This window comes from Pteropus alecto, unplaced genomic scaffold (genome assembly GCF_000325575.1).
Source record: "Pteropus alecto unplaced genomic scaffold, ASM32557v1 scaffold61, whole genome shotgun sequence".
Taxonomy (NCBI): Eukaryota; Metazoa; Chordata; class Mammalia; order Chiroptera; family Pteropodidae; genus Pteropus; species Pteropus alecto.
Window position 1 is genome coordinate 197,073 of NW_006434835.1, and position 9,031 is coordinate 206,103.

The 9,031-nt window shown below is 56.7% G+C and overlaps 1 pseudogene; it reads right to left on the bottom strand.

Moving 5' to 3' along the window:
- Positions 1 to 8,580: 8,580 nt before the first annotated feature.
- LOC112478595 lies at positions 8,581 to 8,709 on the bottom strand (annotated as a pseudogene).
- Between the last annotated feature and the right edge of the window lie 322 nt (positions 8,710 to 9,031).

The window sequence follows — 9,031 nt, forward strand, 5'->3', positions numbered from 1 at the left end:
CTCCGCCCCGTCCCTGTCCCCCACCCCGCGGCAGCGCGGAGCCACGCCAGGCATGCTGCACCGTGGCTGCGAGAGCCGGCTGTTCCATTGGTCAGTGTCACAGCGGAAACAGGAAAATGCCAGATTGCTCTCTGTCCCCTACAGACGTTCGTGACGTGACATCGTCCCCTCTGAAAAGTGCCAGGACCTGGCTCTTCCACGTCTTTAAATCTGGTGTGGCCGCACCGCGTGACTGCCCCCCGGGCCTGCCTGGGTGACCCATCCCCGGGACAAGCTGGTCCCGGATCCTGTCTGTCCCCCTGGCTGCGCCTCTGCCAGTTCCTGTGCCATCCCTCGTCTTCGCGATGTGACTTGTGCTAACCACCTGTGGAAGTTTGGGACTGACGGCCACGCCGCCTGTGAAGCAGGGACCCCTCGGGTGAACCTGGGCCCCAGCTGCTGTGCTGACGGTCCTGTCTGCTCCTCAGGCTCGCCTGTCCCCACCCTCAGCCCCTCAATCTCAAGAGCCATTTCTCACCTCTGCTCTGCCATTGGGGACTCGGAGCACAGATACTGAAATGTCTGGCCAAGAGCACCAGCTGGAAGGTGGTGGCCTTCCCACCGGACCTGTGGCTCCTGTCCCAGCGGCCCACTGAGGGCGGGGACATGGTCCCGTCCACTCTGCCCACCCTCACATCACCCGGACGCCCGCCCTCCGTGGGCCATGCCTGCAACTCCCATAGGGCGCAGTGGGCACGGGTCGGCAGGGACGGTCACCCTGCGCCCGCTGGCCTGGCGCCCTTTCTCCACCAGGGTCCCTGTCCTGCGGGCGGTTCGGTCTGCAGGAGCGGACAGCCGTCATGCGAGGATGAAGCCTGCCCCACCCTGAGGAAGCTGACGCGCCTCCCTCGAGGCCCACGCCTGACCTGGGGCGGCCAGGCAGGTCCCTGTGCCAGCTGCGGCACATGGTCCGTGTCACAGCTGCCTCTGGCCACGTGTCACGGCCGCCTGCCTGCTGAATCCAGACACGTGTTCCTAGGGTGAACCCGGCCCCGTTTCCCAGGCGGGGGTTTTCGCCCTCGCCACGTACCCTCAGGGCCTGAAGCGTTCGGCGTCTCCTGGTGGCGGAGGTGTCCCCCATCCAGGTCCAGTCCCCGGCAGCCGGGCCGAGGGAACGAGCCCCGTGCAGATGCGCTCATGGCACCGGGGGCTGGGAGATCAGCCTCAGCGGCTCCTCGAAAGTGCAGACACACCACGTGCAGACACACTGCGTGTAGACACACTGCGTGCAGACACACCGCGTGCAGACACACCGCGTGCAGCGGCCGTCCCTGCCTTCCCGGGACACGGCAGAGGAGCCGGCTCCTTCGGTGGCCGCGTCCCAGCTCGCAGAGCACTTTCTGTCCCACGTGTCACTGCCCAGTGAGTTTACAAGTGATTTTATCGGTCAGGCTTAAGGCCGTCTTCTTTCGAGGTATCCAGTTTGCCACGCTGTCAACAGCAAACGAGTTGAGAAAACTGACCGAGGTGCAAACCGGATGTCTGGCTGTCCCGTCCAGCGTCCAGCTCGGGAAAGGCGAGCGCGTGCGAAGGGACGAGCTCCGTTTGTCACTGGCTAACGTGCAGACACACTGCGTGTAGACACACTGCGTGCAGACACACCGCGTGCAGACACACCGCGTGCAGACACACTGCGTGCAGCGGCCGTCCCTGCCTTCCCGGCTCCTTCGGTGGCCGCGTCCCAGCTGGCAGAGCACTTTCTGTTCCGCGTGTCACTGCCCAGTAAGTTTACAAGTGATTTTATCAGTCAGGCTTAAAGCCGTCTTCTTTCAAGGTATCCAGTTTACCACGCTGTCAACAGAAAACGAGTTGAGAAAAGTGACCGAGGTGGAAACCGGATGTCTGGCTGTCCCGTCCAGCGTCTAGCTCGGGAAAGGCGAGAGCGTGCGAAGGGACGAGCTCCGTTTGTCACTGGCTCGCGGTCGTCTCGTGTGCTTGCTCTCCGCGCCCTGGCCAGGTCCCCTCCAGCCCCGCGTGTGTCTCCGGAACAGCCGTGTGGGAGCCGTGTCGGTGACATGGGACAGAAGGGCCGGGTGGCGAAGGCCGGGAGCAGCCGCCGCCGGGGACGGCCCCTCGGGTGGTGGTGAGGTGCGGGGCCGGCAGCGTGTCCCCCCGCCACCAGGCGGTGGTCCTCACTGGGGAAACGAGGCGCCGGGCGCCCCAAGCGACTCGGTGGCCGTGACAGGAAGCGAGGGCTCTGGCATCTCGAGGGCGTGTGCTGTCGGGTGGTTTCGGGCGGCATCTCCGAGTTCTGCGTTTACCACACTGTGCTCGTGCGTCATGGTCCAGACCCCGTCTCTGCAGACACCGTCCATCTGCCGTGTGACCGTCGCAGCCCACGCCCGGCTGGGGTACGAGCCACACGGTGCTGCTCGTGGCGGCTTCGAGGGCATCGGTCCCCTGCGGGGCCGTGTGTTCCGCCCGGCGTGCGTGTGACCCGTGGCGCCGAAAGCCGCCCCCGCCCGCGAGGCCACGTTTGCCCCTGGCTGTCCTTCTCCAGAAAAGGGGGAACGTGTGGCGCTTGGACGCCTGGCTCAGGGACTCGGTGCTGGACGAGAAGCGCGTCCCCACCCAGGCGCCCAGCACGTGTCTCCCGGTGCCCGTTCTGACGGCGGCTGCGCGCCCTCAGCTCACAGCTCCTGCTCCGGAAAGCAGCCCCGAGGTCAGGGAGCCCCTCCGGACACGGGGTGGCGTCGCGTTCGATGACTCTGACACGACTCGGAAAGTGGATTTCTGCGATTCCGTGACAGGACGGCACGTGGTGCGAACCGCGGCTCAGGTGCCCGTGTCATGTCACGCGAACGGTGCTACGTGCCCATGTCACCGCCGGGGCCCGACTTGGCCCGGCTCTCAGTCCCCTTGAGCGGGACGTGGGACCTCGGCGCCGGCATCCGGCCACGCGGCAGGTCCTCACTGTGTCTGGCACAGGGACGGTGGCCTCGGCGGCATCACGCGCCCAGGTCAGGGAGGGGGAGGGGGGCATGAAGACCGCACGGTTCCCTCAGCTGCGCTCGCCCGGGTCCCCAGGGGAGACGGGACCCGCCCCCGGCTCACCTTGTCGTCCCCTCTGTGCCCGTCCCCCCTCTGTTCTGTCCTTGTTTCGCTGGGCGCCGGTCTCGTTTCCGCGTCAGTTCTCGTGAGCTCGGGGTGATGCTTCTGTAGAAAACGGCGACGATGAGTCGGCGGTGGGAACGCGGTTTCTCTGAGACCACGAATCGCCCACGCTCCGCGTCCTGTGCTGGCAGGAAACAGGACACCTGGGCTCAGGCAGGGTCGGGGTGCGGTCCGGAGGCCGAGACTCTCTCCGTCCCGTGGGAAGAGCCGAGGCGGCCTGTGGCCGCTGTGCGCAGGACCAGCCTGACCCAGGCGAGCCGAAAGCGCCGCCCAGCGGGGCTCTGGGGCCCGCACAGAACTGAGGGGATCCACACCCAACGGGGAGCCCCGTGTTTGCCGGGGGCCCTGGCGACGAGGGTCCACACAGGCGGCCTGGGCGTGTCGTCAGAGAGCTGGGCTCCTGCACGGGGGTGGGGCCCGTGTCGAGGTGACCCACCTCCCACGTCCCTGGGGACCGGGGCGACGGGCAAGGGCGTTTACACACCAAAAACAACCGGCTGCTTAATATTACCAAACCATTGTGTTCACGTGTCGTAACTGACCCGATTTTGCGGGGGTAGAGGGGTGGCACATGAAGAAAGGGGGCTACCAGATGGCCGTGCTGTGTCACAGAGAAGGACAGCAAGGCACAGAGCTGGAAGGGCCAGAAGGCCGAGCACTTACGCGTCCCCGCTCTGGGGACCCTGTGACGGGAGACGCCCCTCCGGCTCCTCCGCGGGGGCGAGGGAGGCTCCGCGCCCTTGGCCGTCTGCGTTGCTGAACGGATGTCGCAGCCGCTGCCGTACTCCCAGGCCGCTGGTTGCCTCGGCCTTCGGGAGCGAGCGGTCCGTCCCGTGCCCCGTTGTTCTGTCACCAGGCTGTGATCCGTTTCTAAGGAAAAATAATTGCCTAGGCATTATTGTGTCGACTTAACTGACATTTTTTATTGGATACTCGTGTGAGGTCGCTGCGGCCAAGCACAGCCGGTGGCGGCGTAGTGACCGCGGGGGGGGTGGGCGGGACCCGGCGCTGCCCCTCCGGCTGCTCAGGTGGACGCAGAGGGGACGCAGCGCGTCCCTTTCGTGCCCGTCGTCCCGGTGCGGGGACGCCGGTGCCCAGGTGGGGGACGTGGGGCGCTCCGCGTGGCCTCGCCGCCTCCCACGAGTCCCGACGCCCATCCACGCACACGCGCCACGTCCCCCTTCCGAGGAGGAGTGTGCAGGGCCGCAGCAGACGGGGCTGACGTCTTCTGCACCTTCGACACGCGACGTGGCGGTTAGTGACGCGTCTGGACTTCTCAGACTCTGCATCCCGTGCCTGAGGGCCACCTGGAGTCTCGTGACAACGCACAGTCCGTGTCCCCACCCCAGTCCCGCTGAGCTGGACGCATGCGCGGCTGCATTTAACCAGGACGGTCCTGCGCAGCCGCAGAGGGGACAGCTGTGCGTTTCGTGAGGGCGACTCTACCTGGCAGACACGTGGCGGAAAGTCAGCGAGAGTCTTTACCAAGAAAGAAAAAGAGGAGTCAGAAGCTGCACCCTTCTCTTTTTCCTGGTCACGAGATGGGTAGCTGCTACAAATGTCGTCCAGTCGCCCTGCCGTCCTGTCGTCCCGTGGTCCTTCCGTCCTGCGGCCCCGCAGTACAGCTTGGTGCTGTGGCAACAAAGCACGGTGAGCGGGCGGCCAGGGGCTGCTGTGGCCTCGCCTGGTTCTGCCCTGCAGGGCTCCCTCTGCTGAGCGGGGGGCTCCATGGACAGGGCTTCTCAGTGGCCGGGGGCCCCCTGCTGATTTTCAGGAAACTTCTGCGCAGGTTCACGAAATGCTTGTGCATCGGGTGCGAGAATGGAGGGACCGTTGGGAAGCGTCATCTTCAAGTTCTTTCTTCCTTCGCTTTGGGGGTTCACCTCCAAGTCGGAAAAGGCCCCCAGCCCAGATTTTGTTCATTCCCATAAGAAGAGATTATTTATCCTCAGTTGCCCTTGACTTCCAGTTGAAGACGAAACAGCTTGGCCCCCCTTGTGCTGCATTCACGATTTACGCTCTTGAGAGCAATTTTTGAAGTTTGCAAAATTAAAAAGTAGTAGCACAACGCGAGCAGCAAGGACGTGAGCATCTGAGCCCCATCTGTCCTCTCAAGACGCGATGACGCCAAATTCATCATTCAGTTCCTAAAGTCTAATAATCACCAAATGTTCAACCAGACCCCCTTGGCCGGCTCCCTTAAGCAGAGACACGCAAACGTAACTCGGCAGGAGGAGGAAGGTTGTCACATCGTCGGAACCGAAGTCGGCACTCTCCGTCCTCCTTATCCTTCCAGAAGGGTCACTCTGCGGTGTCACGCAGTTTGCCTCTGCCCGGGACACCAAACCTGCACCAGACACACACATGCACGTCTCCACGCAGACGCAGACACAGACACACATACATGTACGATGGCTATTCATAGGAAAATAATGCTCGAATTTAAGTCATTTGTCTTGAAGATACAGTCATATTAGTGCTGTCTGGGATGGTAATTATTTTGGGGATAAATTAGTCTGGAGACAGTTCAGATGCTCATCAGTTGCCAGTTAGTTTTTTTGAAGAGCAATAGACTTTATTTGTATAGCACCCTTATATTTGCAGAAAGTAATGACAGCGCCCACGTACCCCCCAACACCGACCCAGTACCCCGACTAACATCCAGCGTCAGTGGGGCACAGTCGTTACAGACAATGAGTCCTCACTGACGCGTTTTTATTAACTAAAATCCACCACGGTCCACGTCCGGGCTCACTCTTTGCACGTGTGGCTTTGGAAATTTTGACAAACACACCTGCCACGTATCCGTCGTCACAGCACCGTGCGGAGCTGTGACGTCCCCCTCGTCACCGCCCTCAACGTCCCCCTCGTCTGTTCCTTCTCTGACACTTGTCCTCTATGTGGACCCAAGGTCAGGCCCATCTGACTCGCCTTCTCCCTGCAGAATGGCTTTTGCTGCGTCTCGCAGGGCAGAGCTCCTGGACGCAAATGTTTCGTTTGTCCGAGAAAGTTTGTTGCGCCTTCGCTTTGGGAGGGCAGTTTTGCTGGATACAGAATTCCAGCCTGGCTTTTCTTTGGCGCTTCACTTACCTCCCCGGCTTTTGTCTTGCTTGTGTGGGTCACGCTCGGTCTGGTGTAATTCTGGTTTTCAGTCCTCTCTCTGTGCGGTGAATTTCACCCCTCCAGATGCGTGCGTGGTTTTTCTGTGTCTTGGGGTTCCTGAAGTTTGACTACGACATGCAGATGTTTTGGTGTTCATCCTTTTTGGTGCTTGTCAAGCTTCCTGGCTCTGTGGTTTGCTGCCTGTCATTAATTTTGAAAAATCTTCAGGCAGATGTCATTTCTTTAAATATCTCTCTCCATTTCTTCTGTTATCCCCATTATGTACGTTACTCTGTTTGAAATCATCTGGCCGTTCCTGGATGTCTTGTTTTTTCCTTTCTCAGTGCATTTTAGTTTGAGAAGTTTCTGGGAACATATTTTTAAGCTCTTTGCTTCTTTCCTTGGCCATATTCAGTCTACTGGTGATCCTGAAGAGGAAATTTCAGGAATTTTTATTAAAAGCTAATCAGTCTTCTGCTTTTGTAAATATGCTTGCTTTCTGCAGATATGTTTGCTGCATGCAAGAGCTCCCTTGCGCTTTGCTCAGCTTAGAAATGTAACTGTATCCAGCAGTTCCCTGTAACAGTTTGTGTCTACTGGTTACTCATAGCAACTCCCGCCCTTCTGCGAGGTTACTACTTGAAATCTGCATAGCACCTCCTGCTGTATCTAACAGTTTGTGTTCAAACTGACCAATCAGCTCGTGTAGAATTTTCCTATATAAGGAATGTTTCCGCCGAATGCACCAGCTCCTCTGGGACTGCGCGTTGTAAACCTGAGTTCTCTTTCTCTCTGAGTTACTGGTTGGTTTTTCACTGGTCTGATTTTTGGAGCTTTTGGGATTTTTCCGCAACAATCCTATCAAAGACGCATGCACCCATGCACACACATGTGCACACACCTATACACATGCACACACATATGCACACACGTGTGTGTATATAGGTATCTCCCACTGGTTCTGTTTCTGTTGAGATCCCTGACAAATATTCATGTATACAATCAGTTTTATATCCATATGCTGCTTATGCTAGTAATGGACACGCCATTAAATCTGTAAGTCTCAGGTGCTTTTGAGCAGCATGTTTATTGAATGAACATTTTCTTATTCAGAAATGAATCTCACTCCTCAGATAACGTCGTGTGTGGTAGACGGATATGACCTGTCTCCTCTACTTTTTTCTTTCTCTTTTCTTTTTACTTTAAAATTTATTTATATATTCTAAAGGACGTTGTCTGTATCTGAGGTGTCCAGTGGGACGGGGCCAGGGGTGTGACCAGTTCACTGTCACCTCACACGGCCACCACAGCTTGTGCAGCGATGCTCCTGAGACCTGCACCGTCCGCCGCTACAAACCCCGTTTGTCACATTCCAATCCCGGTTTCAAAATACTCGGATTTTCTTTTCTTTATATGTGAAGTAGTAATAGATTCAAAAGACTTTCAGAAAATTTTTAAAAAATGAAAAAGAAAGTGATAATTTAGTTCTCAATATTTAAATATCTATTAAAAAACTATGTTTGCATTCTAGCATTTGGCTTGTTGATGAACATCGAGAAATTTCTAGTTCAGGTATAAAATTCTTCCAAATGCAAAACAGGTTTTCTCAATTTCCCTCAGCTACGTTGTCCAGCGAGCTTTGCGGTGATCTCACAGCTGTCGGGGGAGACGGTGAGGCGCAGCGTAGCTCCGTGAAGGAGCCGGTCGAGCCGCTGCCTGGTGGTCCTCGCTCAGCTCAGCAGCTGCATCAAAGGGGCTAGATGGGGCCTAACGAGCCGGGACTTCGTGCGCCAAGGGTTCTGTGTAAAGTCGTTTTCCTTCTGCTCTGCTTCTCAATCAAGTCGATACTGTGGCATTTTGGGTTATGTGGACACAAGGCTGTGAATAGATGCGGAATCTTCTAGTTTTTAAAGCTTTTTGTGTTTCTTTGTGACAGTCTACGTGAGGGTCACCGAGCACACTTGAAGGGGTAATTTCTCTTGTCCAGGCCCAGAAAGGTTTGCTAGGGACGGATTGCAGCTCCACCTCCCGCTTCTGAGAACTGTCCCCAAGGACAGGGCATCTTCTAAAAGTAAGGTGATTCTGGGGAGCAAAATTCTCAAATAATTGCAATCTCTTTAATATAAACAACTCCTGTAAAAAATCATCTTAGATTATTGGGCTCATTTTTTTACTTTGGGAAAACACTGAACAGTTTCTGAGCAGCTCTGTGTTATTTTATTTATTTTATTTTTATTTATTTATTTTTAGGCGAGGCAACCCTTGGTTGACTCGACAGATTGCAAGGACCTTGTCACCTTACAATCCCTTATTTTTTATTTTTTATGCCTACAGCAGCTGGTCTTCCTAGGTGGTCTCCCATCCAAGGACTAACCAGGCCCAACCCTGCTTAGCTTCCGAGATCAGACGTGATCAGATGGGATGAGGCATGTTCAGGGTGGTGGGGCCGTAGACTCTGTTATTCTAGCCCCGGGTTTGTCCCACAGACCCGCCCGCTGTCCTGCCCTCGTCCCACTGGGCCTCGCTCTCCCTGCAGCATGGCCGGTCACCGGCTGCGTGGCCAGCTTGAATCCTTAGACGATGCTCATCTTCCACCCTTCTCCTCTCCTGTCTATTGCTATTTGGGAAAATTCAGGGAAATGCAATGTGTTAAATTGATAATTCAAATCTTACATAAAATATTTAATAAAAGAAGGTAATTGTATTTTTTAAACCAACTTTAAAACTAGCACAGTTAAAAAAAAAACAAAACACTGGCCTTGCCTGACCTGAGACC